Consider the following 16,372-nt stretch of genomic DNA (forward strand, 5'->3'; position numbering starts at 1 on the left):
CAAGAAGAAAGTAGAAACTAAAAGGGAGAATATCTTATTTTTTATCATTTATTTTTAAGTGATTTTAAGTATACACTTGTACCATGAATAATAACAGTACAATTAACACATATGACCTCTATATAGATCACCTGTTAACATTATACCACTTTTGCTTCATCATTTTTTCTCTCTCTCTTTCATCAGTTGCATACTTTATGATATTTTTCTCTATTTTACCGATGCATTTTCTAAGAATATGAATATTCTCCCTCAGAATCACAGTGCAGTTAATTTCAGAAAAATACAACATGAATTCAATATAATTATAATTTGTACACAGAAAGAGTTTAAAATGTAGAGCTTTCCATTACATGGAAACAATTCCTCTCAAATATATATATAGACACACACACACACATATATATATGGTGACACATTATGTTATTAGAATATGAAGAATAACTTTGGCATTATATATATATATATATATATATATATAGTATTTAGCATGGAGAAAAATAAACAACTAGTGTAAAAATCTATTATTTCATAGTTCACTGGAAAACAGATTCCACATTCCACATTTTCTTTAGAGCCTTTGTGACATCGTTATTCCTAAAGCTATAGATTAAGGGGTTTAGCAAAGGAGTGAGTATGGTATAAAAGACAGATACAGCCATGTCTTTTTCAGGAGTGTGGTAGGAGCTAGGGAGCATGTAGGTGTAGGCTGAAGCCCCGTAGAAGAGGATGACCACAGTCATGTGGAAAGAGCAAGTCATAAAAGCCTTCTTCTGACTCTCTGCTAAATTCATTCTGTGGGTGGTGAGGATGAAAGAATAGGAGCTTGAAATGATTATGACAGGAATGAGGAGTATGAGGGCACAGCATAGGTACATGAGTGTCTCATAGATGGATGTGTCTGAGCAGGAAAGCTTCATTACAGTGGAGACCTCACAGAAGAAATGATGGATCTCCCAGGATCTTCAGAAAGGAAAGGTCATGGTGATGGGTGTGAGCATAAAGCCTTCCACTGATCCCAGCAACCAGACACCAAGAGGACCCACACCTTATGACTCATGAGAGTATAATAATGGAGTGGATGACAGATGACCACATAGTGGTCATAGGCCATGGCAGCCAGAAGAAAATATTCAGAACCTCCAAGTGTCAAGTAGAGAAACATCTGCATTCCACATTCAGGGGCTGAGATCTAGCAATTGTCATACTGTCTTTCATTATGTTCTACCCCAAAATACAGAATATAGTTCCCTGAACTAGACAGTAAGAACTCATTGCTTATCCAATCTAAATGTAACAGTTTGTACATACGAAGCCCAAATTCTCCATTCATCCCACATATCCCCACCTCCTTCCTGGCTACCACAAATCTGGTATCCATATCTGTGATCTGTTTCTGTTGTTTCTGATTCATAGATTGTATCATTTCTTTCATATTTTAAATTCTATATACAAGTGATATCATATGGTATTTGTCTTCCTCTTTCTGTCTTATGTAACTTAGTATGACACTTTCTAGTTGCATCCATGTTTCTCCAAATGACATTATGTTGTTCTCTTTATGGCTTAGTAGTTTTCCATTGTATTAATGTACCACATGTTCTTTAAAAAAAATTCATCTGTCAATGGGCATTTATTTTCTTTCCATGTACTGGCCATTGTGAATAGTGCTGCAGTGAATATAAGGGTAGATGCAGCTTTCTGAAAGAAAGTTTTGTCTAGACACATGCCCAGGAGTGGGAATGATGTATCATATGATAATTTTATATTATTTTTCTGAGGAACTTCCATATTGTTTTCTATAGTAGTTTTAGCAGTTTAAATTCCCAACAGTGAAGGAAGCTTCCCTTTTCTCCACACCCTCTCTAGCTTTTGTTATTTGTTGACTATAAAATCATGGCTATTCTGACTGGTTTGAGGTCATACCTCATTGTAGTTTTGATTTGCATTTCTTTAATAATTAGAGATGTCGAGCATTTTTTTCAAGTGCCTACTGCCTATTTGTATGTGTTCTTTGGAGAAATGTCTATTTAGGTCTTCTACCCATTTTTCAATTGGGTTGTTTGTTGTTTTACTTTTGATTTATATGTGCTGTTTCTATAATTTGGAGGTTAGGCCTTTGCAGGTTGCATTGTTCGCAAATATTTTCTCCCATTCTGTGGCTTCTTATTTCTTTTTTTAATAGTTTCATTTTCTATGAAAAAGCTCTTGAGTTTAATTATGTTCCATTGCTTTATTTTTGTTTTTATTATCATTATTCTAGGAGGTAGATCAAACAAAATATGTTTTCCTTTAGGAGTTTCAAGTATCTGAACTTGTGTGTTGGTCTTTAATCCATTTTGAGTTTATTTTTGTTAATGGTATGAGGGTGTGCTCTAACTTCATTATTTAACATGGAGATGTCCAGTTTTCTCAGCACCACCCATTGAAATGTCTGTCTGTCTTTCTCCCATTGTATGTTCTTTCCTCCTTTGTAATAGATTAGTTGAACATAGGTGCTTGAGTTTTATTTCTTGGCTTTTTATGCTGTTCCACCAAGCTATATTCTGGTTTTGTGCTATCATCATACTGTTTTGATAATTGTGGCTTTGTAATATAGTCTGATGTCTGGGAGCCTGACTCTTCTAGTTCCATTTTTCTTTTTCAATATTGCTTTGGCTATTTGATGTCTTCTGTGTTACCATACAAACTTTAAAATATTTTGTTTTAGTTCTGTGAAGAATGTCCTTAGTAATTTGATAGGAATTTCATAGAATCTCTAAATTGCCTTGGGTAGTAGAGTCATTTTAACAAAATTATCCCCATCCAAGAACATGGTACATCTTTCATCTTTTTGTGTAACCTTTGATTTCTTTCATCAGTGTCTTATAATTTTCAGAGTACAGGTCTTTTGTTCCTTTTGGGTAGATTTATTCCTAGGTATTTTATTCTATTTGATATGATGGTAAATGGGATGTTTTCCCAAATTTATCTTTCCATTCATTGTTAGTGTATAGAAATGCAGTGTGTATTAATTTTTTACTCTGCAACATTACCAAAGTTATTTATGAGTTCTAACAGTTTTCCTCCAGTGTCTTCAGAATTTTCTAGGTATAGTATCATGTCATCTGCAAACAGTGATAGTTTTATTTCTTCTTTTACCATCTTTATTATTATCACACTGAAGTTTTTTTAGATATATTACTTAATCCCTTCATTTAGTTGTTTTTGTCCTGTTTTTTAATCTGAAGTCTATTTCTTTGTTGTCTCATATTGTCTAACTTTCTATGATTATCATCTTCTTAACAGCAGGTATGTAGTGCAGGAGCTGGTGCCTATTCCTGCAATTCTCACATACCCAGAGCATGTGATGGGAGAAGTTGTACCATACTATCTCTCCTGGAGCCAGGTGGCTCCTAGTAATGGGGTCCATGAGAGAGTTGGCAGTGGTTCACAGTTCACAGGATTGCTTTTTCAGTGGGTGGGTGGGGTGCAGCAGTGATTTCTGTGACCCCTCCTACTACTGTGGATCTCTGAGGACAATTTCTTGCAGCTGGCAAATACAGAAGCTTCTCCTGTAGTCCTTGCAAATGCCAGGAATATTCTCTGGACTGCTCTCCATATCTGGGGGAGTCACTCTTCCACAGTCCCTCCCTTTGGTAACTCTATGGAGCATTCTCTGTAGCCCCAAGGATGGGGGATGCTACTTAACTGTTGCTAAAATATTCTCTGTGTAGCTGTTCATGCAGTCCCTTTCTCTTTAGGGCCAATAGCAGGAGTGGTCTTTCTTGCTGCCTCAGGGAAGAAAATGCACCAGCAGATTTTTTGTCTCCTTTGGACAGCCTCACAATGTATGCCAATTCTGTGATCCCCTTCCCATTTGCTGGCAGAGATCTCAGAGCTTGTACTATTCCCAAGATCACTCAGCCTGCTTGGTATTCTCTGTAACCCTAAGGGCAGGGGATGCTCCCAAGCTGTTTCTAGGCAACAGTCACTCCTGGGTGCTTCCAGGATTTTGAGTCACTGGTGTCCTGCAGCCTGAGAGAGTGCCCAAGGAACAAGGCTCTAGTGGTAGATCCTGCCCCTAAATAATGCACCTAGCCTCCAAGAACACCTGGGTTTCCTCAGTTTATACCTTCAAATGTGTACACCTTAGACCTCAGTCTCTCCAGGCTATCTCTGAATGGCCAAGGCCAGTTTTTTTCCCACATAGCCAGCCCCAGATCTCTCCCTGAGTCTGATCTCCAAAGCTGGAGTTTTAGTTTCCAACCTCTGCATTTACCAACATATAGTTGGGCATTTCATGGTGGTAGCACTGACCATTAGTGGAGGACTCTTTCCATTTTAACTGCTTCTCACGCATTACTGTGTTCTCCTCTGATACTCTAAAGTTCTCTTATATCCCAGCTGATATCACCGGTGGGAGAACTTCCCAGGGTGCAGGAGATTTTCATTTTTCCAGCCCCCCCCAAGGGTGCAGGTCCTGTCCCACTTCCCTTCTCATTTTCTCTCTCATTTTCTTCTTTCTTTTGTCCTACCTACTCAGTTTTGTGAAGATTTTCTTGTTCTATCTGAATCCTGAGGTCTTTTGTCGGTGTTCAACAAATAGTCCCACATTTAGATGGATTTTCAATGTGGGAGTAGGTAAGCCTCACATCCTACTACTCCACCATCTTCTCTCAACCTCCTTGGAGGAATAGTTTTTTTTTATTTTTTGTCTTTTTGCCTTTTCTAGGGCTGCACCTGTGGCATATGGAGGTTCCCAGGCTATGGGTCTAATCAGAGCTGTAGCTGCCTGCCTATGCCAGAGCCGCCGCAATGCCAGATCCGAGCCACGTCTGCAACCCACACCACAGCTCAGGCAATGCTGGATCCTTAACCCACTGAATGAGGTCAGGGATCAAACCCACAGCCTCATGGTTCCTAGTTGGATTCGTTAGCCACTGAGCCACAATGGGAACTCCAGGAATGGGTTTTGATCTACAGTTTTATCTTGGCTCTTTTAGCAGAGTAGTGAGTGTCAGCAGCACCTCCTATGGTCTTGATCACTTAGCTGCAAGTAGATGTTTGGATACTTCTCCTCTCCAGAATTTGAGGAGAACTTGATCCCCTGGCTGGAAAGGGTACAAAACCTCCTCAGTTGGGTAGGCAAACATATTGGAAGCAAATTCTTTGAACTGATGTTAATAGTACTTATTGTCTTAGCATTGTCAGCAACTACTAGGTCCTTTAAGACATTACCCTGCCTAGGAAGACACCTGGAATGGCCTACCATACAATATTTCAAAAGAGATTAATTTAAGCTTGCTTCTGGGAGCCACTTAAACCATGGAAGATCATCTGCCAAGGACTTACCTCAACCAAAATTAATCTCCTGATATACTTTATATATCATTTATTTATTTGTTTTTAGTTTTTCCTGTTGATGGTGGTCACCATAATGAATTTAGTTTCAGATTCAATATGTTACCTATTGTGTTAAAATGGAGACAAACGCAAGTTCATTGTCATTTTGAAAGGTGCCAGGCAATCCACATTTCCTTACAAATGACTATAACTACTTCAGATTTTTTTTTTTCTGTCCAAGTGGTGTATTCTTCCATTCATCCTGAAAAAAGTGACTACAAACACAAAGAAGTATCTGATATTTCCAAACATTCTTTTTTTTTTTTTTTAAAGATTTTATAGGCTATATGTTTGGGGCCCTTCCTGGTCTACACTGTGCCCACATTTCTGGTGTTACTTTTCGTAGACCTCAGGGTGAAGTTCTATCTTTTTCCGAATTTTGTATGACAGCCATCTACAGGTTTAGAGAGGAGATTTTGGTCCTGGAGGGGAAAAGGGCATTTAGGCATATATAAGAAACTATGTTATAATGGCATGTCACCTAAATTATTCTCCAATATTTGCAAAATTAGAGTGGCTCTGCCATTCTCCTGATATCCCAGTGACTTGGGTAGATTGATATTCTGTACATGCTAACTTGGTATATAGAATGTCCCTGTGCCTACTAGAAAAGTTAATCAGTTTGTCTCCCAATGTCAATTGTAAACAGGGCTCCTGTGGGGGTATTTTAATTGAATATCACAAATCCAGATAAATCCCTGGCCCTCTTCATTCATCAGCTAAGCATTCTTCCATTTTTACTATCTGAGAGGACTCACTGCTTCTCTTTTACTCAGCCTTCATTTAAATTTGGGGTTTTCCAGTTCTGGCCGGGCCATGAAAAGATCTGCCTAATTCTCGGACAGTCTTTCTGAGTCGGGCTGCCCTGGGGAGGAACCTCTGGGTTTTCAGTGGCCCAGCTAGCCATCCAAACCCTCAGGGGGTGCCATGCTCTCACGGATCAGCTTAATAGGACTGCCAGCTCCAGGCAGGACCCCCTGCAGCCCAGAAAAGCTACAACAAGCCTGGCTGGGCTGTGAAAAGATCTGCCTAATTCTCGATGGTCTTTCTGAGTTGGGCTTCCCTGGGGAAGAGCCTCCTGGGTTCACAGCGGCACAGCTATCTGCCCCAGCTCTCGGGAGGAGCCACACTTCCACAGAACAATGGCACAGGACTGCCAGCTCCCAGCAGTACTCCCCACACCCCAGAAAAGCTACAACAAGCCTGGCTGTGCCGTGAAAAGATCTGCCTAATTCTCGGACAGTCTTTCTGAGTCAGGCTGCCATGGGGAGGAGCCTCTTGGGGTCACAGTGGCCCAGCTAGCCACCCCAGCTCTTGGGAGGAGCTGAACTATCACGGAACAGCTGCATAGGACTGCCAGCTCCAGGCAGGGCACGCTGCAGCCCAGAAAAGCTACAACAAGCCTGGCCGGGCCATGAAAAGATCTGCCTAATTCTTGGACTGTCTTTCTGAGTTGGGCTGCACTGGGGAGTAGCATCTTGGGCTTGCAGTGGCCCAACTAGCTGCCCAAGCCCTTGGGGGGAGCCAAACTCTGGCAGAACAGCTGCAAAGGACTACCAGCTCTCTGCAGGACCCCCTGCAGCCCGGAAAAACTACAGCAAACTTGGCCAGATGGTGAAAAGATCTGCCTACATTCTCAGGCCATCCTTCTGAGTTGGGCTGCCCTAGGGAAGAGCCTCATAGGGTCTCAGTGACCCAGATAGCTGCTCCAGCCCTCAGGGGATGCTGCACTCCTGAGGAACAGCTACCCAACACTGCCAACCCCTACAAGAACCCCAGAGCCTAAAAACACCAGAGCAAGCTCTTCCCAGCCCAGTGAAATCAGCTACCATTGTGGTGTGGACCTCCCAGTCCTGTCTCCTCTCAGGAAGTCCTCCTTTGCTTCAGAGAGACCCTGTCAGCACCACCCACCCTGCAGAAAAGCCATGCTGCCACAAAGAAGATGGACCAACAATGCCAGCCCTCAGGAAACATTCCACAGCAGTGACAAGACAAACACTGCCTGGTCATGGAGAGTACAGCTCTACCAGGAAAAAGAAAACAACAAGCAAGATGAAGAAGCTGAGAAACCACCCCCAGTCAAACCAACAGGAGAACTCACCTAAAACAGTCAACAATGAAACCGATCTCTGCAGTCTGACAGAACTGGCGTTCAAAAGAGAAATAGTGAAAATACTGAAGGAATTAAGAGAAGATATGAACAGTAATGCAGATACCCTCAGAAAGGAACTAGAAAATAGAAGGAGGAGCCAAGAAAAACTAGAACATTCATTTGCAGACATACAAACTGAACTATGGGCAGTAAAAACCAGAATGAATCATGCAGAAGAACAAATCAGTGATATGGAAGATAGCATAATGGAAATCACCCAATCAGTCCAGCAGACAGAAAACCAAATCAAAAAACAGGAAAATAACATAAGAGACCTATGGGATAATATAAAGCAGGCCAATCTACGTGTAATAGGGATTCCAGAAGGAGCAGAAAAAGATAAGGGAATGGAAAATATATTTGAAGAAGTTATCATTGGAAACTTCCCAAATCTAAAGGATACTGAGTTCAAGATACAGGAAGCACAGAGGGCCCCAAACAAACTGAACCCAAATAGACTCACACCAAGACACATCATAATAAAAATGGCAAAAGTTAGTGATAAAGAGAGGCAGCAAGAGAAAAGCAGAATGTTACCTACAAGGGAACCCCCATAAGATTATCAGCTTATTTCTCTACAGAAACGCTATAGGCCAGGAGGGAATGGCAAGAGATATTTAAAGTGCTGAAAGGAAAAAATATGCAACCTAGACTACTCTATCCAGCAAGAATATCATTTAAAATAGAAGGGGAAATAAATTTTTTTTCCAACAAACAAAAGCTAAAAGAATGCAGAAACCCAGGCTAAAAGAAACACTGAAAGGGCTTCTCTAAGCCACAAAGAAAGGAAGGAAAGGGAAGAAAAAAGAAAAGAAAAAAGAAGAAGAGGAAGAACTAGGACTGAGGAAACCACAATCAGAGAGCAGTCACTCAAATAATCCAGCATATAGATTTAATCATGAACATGCTTCAAAGAAAATAAAATTTAACAGAAAAAAAAGAGTCATCAAAATCATAAAATGTGGCCAAGGGATGTTAGGAAATATACAGACACTTTTTGTTTGATGTTTCCTTTCTTAATTTTAATATAGTAATGAAGTGTTTGAACCTACAGGACCATCAAGCTAAAACACACAATTATAGGAAGGGGTTAGAATACTTAAAAAACAGGGCAACCACAAGCAAAAAACCAAATATTGCATTCACAAAAAAATGAAGAAAAAAAAAAGTCAAGCAGATAATAACAGGAGACCATCCAACCAAAAAAAAAAAAAAAAAAAAAAATGAAAGGAAGAACGGAAAACCATAGAATCAACTGGAACACGAGGTTCAAAATGGCAATAAATAATCATCTATCAATTATCACCTTAAATGTCAATGGACTGAATGCCCCAATCAAAAGACACAGAGTGGCTGAGTGGATAAAAAGGCAAAAACCTTCAATATGCTGCCTATAAGAAACTCACCTTAGGACAAAGGATACATATAGATTGAAAGGGAAAGGGTGGGGAAAAATATTTCCCGCCAATAGACATGACAGAAAAGCAGGAGTTGCAACACTCATATCAGACAAAATAGACTTTAAAACAAAAGACATAAAGAAAGACAAAGAAGGACACTACTTAATGATTAAGGGATCCATCCAAGGAGAGGATGTTACTATCGTCAACATATATGCCCCAAATACAGGAGCACCCAGATACATACAACAAATATTAACAGACATAAAGGGAGATATTGATGGGAATACAATCATAGTAGGAGACCTTAATACCCCCCTCACATCAATGGACAGATCCTCTAGACAGAAAACCAATAAAGCAACAGAGATCCTAAAGGAAACAATAGAAAAGTTAGACTTCATTGATATCTTCAGCACACTACATCCAAAAAAAAGCAGAATACATATTCTTCTCAAATGCTCATGGAACATTCTCAAGAATTGACCACATATTGGGACACAAAGCTGACCTGAGTAAATTCAGGAGCATAGAAATTATCTCAAGTATCTTCTCTGACCACAATGCCATGAAATTAGACATCAACCATGGGAAAAGGAAAGAGAAAAAACCTACTACATGGAGACTAAACAACATGCTACTCAAAAACCAATGGGTCAATGAGGAAATCAAGAAGGAAATTAAAAACTACCTTGAAACAAATGATAATGAAGACACAACCACTCAAAATCTATGGGATGCTGCGAAAGCAGTGCTCAGAGGGAAATTTATAGCGATACAGGCCTTTCTCAAAAAAGAAGAAAGATCCCAAATGGACAACTTAACCCTCCACCTAAATGAATTAGAAAAAGAAGAACAAAAAAGACCTAAAGTCAGCAGAAGGAAGGAAATTATAAAGATCAAAGAAGAAATCAATAAAATAGAGACTCAAAAAACAATAGAGAAAATGAATAAAACCAAGAGCTGGTTCTTTGAAAAGGGACACAAAATTGACAAACCCCTGGCCAGACTCACTAAAAAGAGGAGAGGAAGAACCCAAATAAACAAAATTATAAGTGAAAAAGGAGAAATCACAATGGGTACAGCAGAAATACAAAAAACCATAAGAGAATACTATGAACAACTACATGGCAACAAGTTTGACAATCTGGAAGAAATGGACAATTTTCTAGAATCTTACAGCCTGCCAAAACTGAATCAAGAAGAAACAGACCAACTGAACAGACCAATCACTAGAAATGAAATTGAAGAAGTCATAAAAACACTCACTCCCTACAAATAAAAGTCCAGGACCAGATGGCTTCACAGGCAAATTCTATCAAACATATAAAGAGGATCTGGTGCCCATCCTCCTGACACTCTTTCAAAGGGTTGAAGAAGAAGGAATACTCCCAAAGACATTCTATGATGCCACCATCACCCTCATTCCAAAACCAGACAGAGATACCACCAAAAAAGAAAACGATCGCCCAATATCATTGATGAATATAGATGCAAAAATTCTCAACAAAATCTTAGCCAACCAAATCCAACAACATATCAAAAAAATTATACACCATGACCAGGTTGGGTTCATCCCAGGTTCACAAGGATGGTTCAACATATGCAAATCAATCAATGGCATATACCACATTAACAAAAGCAAAGTCAAAAATCATATGATCATCTCAATAGGTGCAGAAAAAGCATTTGACAAAGTCCAACATCCATTCATGATCAAGACCCTCGCCAAAGTGGGTATAGAGGGAACATTCCTGAATATAATCAAAGCCATTTATAAGAAACCCACAGCAAATATAATACTCAATGGGGAAAAACTGAAAGCCTTCTCACTCAAATCTGGAACAAGACAGGGATGCCCACTCTCACCAGTGCTCTTCCACATAGTTTTGGAAGTCCTAGCCACAGCAAATAGACAAACAAAAGAAATAAAAGCATCTAAATAGGAAGAGAAGAGGTAACACTGTCACTGTATGCAGATGACATGACACTATCCATAGAAAACCCGAAGGACTCAACCCAAAAACTACTTGAACTGATTAATAAATTCAGCAAAGTAGCAGGATATAAGATTCACATTCAGAAGTCAGTCGCATTTCTGTATACCAGCAATGAATTATTAGAAAAGGAATACAAAAATATGATATCTTTTAAAATTGCACCTCACAAAATCAAATACCTCGGAATACACCTGACGAAGGAGATAAACGACCTATATGCCGAGAACTACAAAACTTTAATCAAAGAAATCAAAGAAGATGTAAAGAAATGGAAAGATATTCCATGTTCCTGCATTGGGAAAATCAATATTGTAAAAATGGCCATACTACCCAAAGCAATCTACAGATTCAATGCAATCCCTATCAAATTACCCAGGACATTTTTCACAGAACTAGAACAAACAATCCAAACATTCATATAGAACAACAAAAGACCCAGAATCGCCAAAGCAATCCTGAGAAACAAAAACCAAGCAGGAGGCATAACTCTCCCAGACTTCAAGAAATACCACAAAGCCACAGTCATCAAAACAGTGTGGTACTGGTATCAAAACAGAGAGACAGACAGACCAATGGAACAGAATAGACAACCCAGAAATAAACCCTGACACCTAGGGTCAATTAATCTTTGACAAGGGAGGCAAGAACATAAAATGGGAAAAAGAAGGTTTATTCAGCAAGCATTGCTGGGAAACCTGGACAGCTGCATGCAAAGCAATGAAACTAGAACACACCCTCACACCATGCACAAAATAAACTCCAAATGGCTGAAAGACTTAAATATAAGACAGGACACCATCAAACTCCTAGAAGAAAACATAGGCAAAACACTCTCTGACATCAACCTCATGAATATTTTCTCAGGTCAGTCTCCCAAAGCAATAGAAATTAGAGCAAAAATAAACCCATGGGACCTCATCAAACTGAAAAGCTTTTGCACAGCAAAGGAAACCAAAAAGAAAACAAAAAGACAACCTTCAGAATGGGAGAAAATAGTTTCAAATGATGCAACTTACAAGGGCTTAATCTCTAGAATATATAAACAACTTATACAACCCAGCAGCAAAAAAGCCAATCAATCAATGGAAATATGGGCAAAAGACCTGAATAAACATTTCTCCAAAGAAGATATACAGATGGCCAACAAACACATGAAAAAATGCTCAACATCGCTGGTTATAAGAGAAATGCAAATCAAAACTACCATGAGATATCACTTCACACCAGTCAGAATGGCCATCATTAATAAATCCACAAATAACAAGTGCTGGAGGGGCTGTGGAGAAAAGGGAACCCTCCTGCACTGTTGGTGGGAATGTAAACTGGTACAGCCACTATGGAGAACAGTTTGGACATACCTTAGAAATCTATACATAGAACTTCCATATGACCCCACAATCCCAGTCTTGGGCATATATCCGGACAAAACTCTACTTAAAAGAGACACATGTACCTGCATGCTCATTGTAGCACTATTCACAATAGCCAGGACATGGAAACAACCCAAATGTCCATCAGCAGATGATTGGATTCGGAAGATGTGCTATATATACACAATGGAATACTCCTCAGCCATAAGAAAGAATGACATAATGCCATTTGCAGCAACATGGATGGAACTAGAGAATCTCATGCTGAGTGAAAGGAGCCAGAAAGACAAAGACAAATACCATAGGATATCACTTATAACTAGAATCTAATATCCAGCACAAATGAATGTCTCCTCAGAAAAAAAAAAATCACGGACTTGGAGAAAAGACTTGTGGCTGCCTGATGGGAGGGGGAGGGAGTGGGAGGGATCAGGAGCTTGGGCTTATCAGACACAATTTAGAATAGATTTACAAGGAGATCCTGCTGAATAGCATTGAGAACTTTGTCTAGATACTCATGTTGCAACAGAACAAAGGGTGGGGAAAGAAAATGTAATTGTAATGTATACATGTAAGGATAACTTGATCCACTTGCTGTACAGTGGGAAAATAAAAAAATAAATAAACAAAAAAAAATAAATTTGGGGTTTTCCCTTTTCCAATGTCCTTCTTCTTTACATTAGACATATTATTACTTACTTAAAGATGGCTTACATTTCTTAGGGCTTCCTGACTTTTGGGAACTCAATGTGGTATTCAGAAAAGTGGCTTTTCACCTCGCATCTTCCTTTTTAAAAACTTCTATTGTTTATTTTTATTGATTGATTGAAGTAGAGTTTACTTACAATATTAGTTTCAGGTACACTACAGTGATTCAATATTTTTATAATTATACTCATTTTAAAATTATTACAAAATAATGGCTCTATTTCCTTCTGATGTTTGATATATCCTTGTTGTTTATTTTTTTCACCCACAAGATTTTCTTTTGTTTTAAAATATAGTTGATTTAAATTGTGCTAATTTCCAAAGTACAGAAAAATGACCCAGTTATCTGTCTGTCTATCTATCTATCTATCTATCTATCTATCTTTCTATCTATCTGTCTATCATATATATATCTACTATTTTTTTCTATCATCCCCCAACATATTCTACTGAAAAATATTGCACACAGTTCTCTGTGGTATGCAGTAGAGCCTCATTGCCCATTCATTCTTAATGTAATGGTTGCATCTACTAACACAAAACTCCAATCTGTCCCATTCCCTCTACCCTTACCCTTGGCAACTACGAGTCTGTTCTCCATGTCTGTGAGTCTGTTTCTGTTCCTTATATAGGTTCATTTGTGCCATATTTTAGATTCCACATGTAAGTGATATAATATAGTATCTGTATTTTTCCTTCTGACTTACTTCACTTAGTGAGAATCTCTAGTTGCATCCATTTTGCATGGCATTATGTTGTTCTTTTAATATATGAGTAGTATGCATTCTATTAATGTACCACATCTTAAAAAATTAAGTTGTTTCCATACCTTCGCTATTGTGCATAATGCTGCTATGAACATTTGGGTTCATGTGTCTTTTTGAATGGTAGTTTTGTCTGGATAGATGCCCAGGGGTAAGAAAAACCTCCATACTGTTTTCCATAGTGGTTGTACCAATTTACATTTCCACCTGCAGTGGAGGATGGTTCCCTTTTCTCTGCACCCTCTCCATGTTTGTTATTTGTTGAACTATTAATGATGGCCATTCTTACAGGTGTGAGGCCATTCTGACTTCATTGTATTTTATGATTTGCATTTCTCTAACAATTAAGTGATGCTGAGCATTTTATTCATATTTCTGATGGCCTTCTTTGGATAAATGTCTGTTTAGGTCTTCTGCCCACTTTTTGATTGGGTGGTTTGTTTGTTTTTTATTGTTGTTGATTTGTATTTGGTGTTTATATATTTGGGAGATTAGGCCCTTGTATGTTGCATTATTTGCAACTGTTTTTTCCTGTTCCATAGTTTGTCTGTTTTCATTTTTGTTTATATTTTTATGGTTTCCTTTTCTGTACAAAATATTTTAAGTTTGACTAGGTCCCATTTGCTTATTTTTGTTTTTATTTTTTTAATATTTTGCCTTGGGAGACTAATCTAAGAAAATATTTGTACTGTTTATGTAAGAGAATATTTTTTTCCTATGTTCTCTTCTAGAAATTTTGTGGTGTCCTCCCTTATGTTGAAATCCTTAAGCCATTTTGAGTTTATTTATGTGAATGGTGTGAGGATGTGTTCTGGTTTCATTGATTTACATGTACCTATCCAGTTTTCCCTGCATCACTTTCTGAAGAGACTGTCTTTTCCCCATTTTATATTCTTGACTCCTTTGTTAAAGATTATTTGACCATAGGTGTCTGGCTTTATTTCTGGGGTCTTTATTCCTGTTCCATTGATCCATATGCCTGTTTTTGTACCAGTACTACAATGTGCTGATCACTGTAACTTTGTAACATTGTATGAATTCTGGGAGAGTTATGCATCCTTGTTGTTTTTTCCCCTTCAGGATTGCTTTGGCAATTTGGGGTCTTTTATATTTCCATATAAATTTTCAGATTATTTGTTCTAATTCTGTGAAAAAAGTCATGGGTAATTTGATAGAAATCACATTGAATCTGTAGATTGCTTTGGGTTGTGTGGCCTTTTTTAAACAATATTGATGGTTCCAATATAGGAACATGGGATATCTATCCACTTCTTTGAATCGTCTTTAATTTCCTTGATTAATGTTTTGTAATTTTTAACATATGTCTTTCACCTCCTTGGTCAGGTTTACTCCTAGGTATTTTATTTTTGTTTATTTTTTTTTTTGCACTGTGCCCCAGTGCTGGTAATTTTTACTTGCAGTGTAGTAATGGTAAGTAGGGAAGGGATGCATCTATTTGAAGCAACATATCCTCACTCTTCTTCCCTTCCTTCTCTTACTTTCCTTGCTGTAATAGAAGAAATGCCTGAACATAGGCGATTTTATTATTCTTCCCCACGTTCTTGTGGAATTACTCTAATTGTTGGATTTGACAAAGACATTCAAAGGCCACTGTTCCTCAACATTTTATTGAAAAATTTGTAAATAGCAACTGATCCTCTCTATCCACTAAAAGGACTTCTTTTTGCCTCAGGATCAATCAAACAGGCTGAATTCTGGACTGGGGCTTTCGGTGAATTTAGGAAACAGTGGAACACTTCTCTTTTCCCTGAGTATGTCCCACTTTTAACAACAAGGTTTTTTGTGTGTGTATGTTTGTGTGTGTGTATGTGTGTGTGCATGTTCCTTTCCTCCATTTGACATCTGTAAAAGTTTTAAACAGCAGAAAATTGATCTGACTGTAAGTAGATAACCAGTAACAAAATTAAATAATAAAAAAAAAAACAATCAATAGAAAATCTTAAATAAACTCTCAAGCACAAGAATTTTCAACTCAACCCTCATGCAATGTGACTCCTTGGAGAGCTGTTGGATCCATGCCAATGACTCAAGAGACCTCAAGCAAAGCCTTTTGTTAATTATCAAAGCAAGTGCCAACTAGGTAACTTTTGCTTTAAATACAGTACATGGTACATGGAATCCCAAGATAGCCCTGAACCAATCCCTTCTAGAGATTCTAACAGGTTCCATGGTCATATATTTTTACAATAAAATATAATGAGCCTGCTTCTCCAAAATGTGCCCTAGAGAGCTTTCTTTAGGGATAGATGAAAACAACCCTATCTTTTCAAGACAGAAGTACAAGACAAATGAATAGAAATGGTGCACACACAATACAAACAAACCAGTTCACAGATCAAAGTCCAGCAACAATTTCCTCTCTTCAAGAGGGTACCCATTCAAATACAAAAAAATTGCCTTATTCTGGAAAAAAAGCCCCAAATGAAAGAAGAGTGATTTTCCGGATGCTCACCCCAGAGCAACTTTTTCTGCTAATATGAGCCTATAGACTCTAAGATGTGGATTCCTTGGCCTAACTGCAAGGTGCTGGGGAATCAGTGACACTAAAGGGAATTTTTAAGGGAAGAGGGTA

General features: G+C 38.4%; 1 pseudogene; it reads right to left on the reverse strand.

Moving 5' to 3' along the window:
• Positions 1-536: 536 nt before the first annotated feature.
• On the reverse strand, positions 537-4,342 carry LOC125124531 (olfactory receptor 2T5-like; annotated as a pseudogene).
• Between the last annotated feature and the right edge of the window lie 12,030 nt (positions 4,343-16,372).

Source organism: Phacochoerus africanus, chromosome 4, assembly GCF_016906955.1.
Source record: "Phacochoerus africanus isolate WHEZ1 chromosome 4, ROS_Pafr_v1, whole genome shotgun sequence".
In the NCBI taxonomy this organism is placed as follows: domain Eukaryota; kingdom Metazoa; phylum Chordata; class Mammalia; order Artiodactyla; family Suidae; genus Phacochoerus; species Phacochoerus africanus.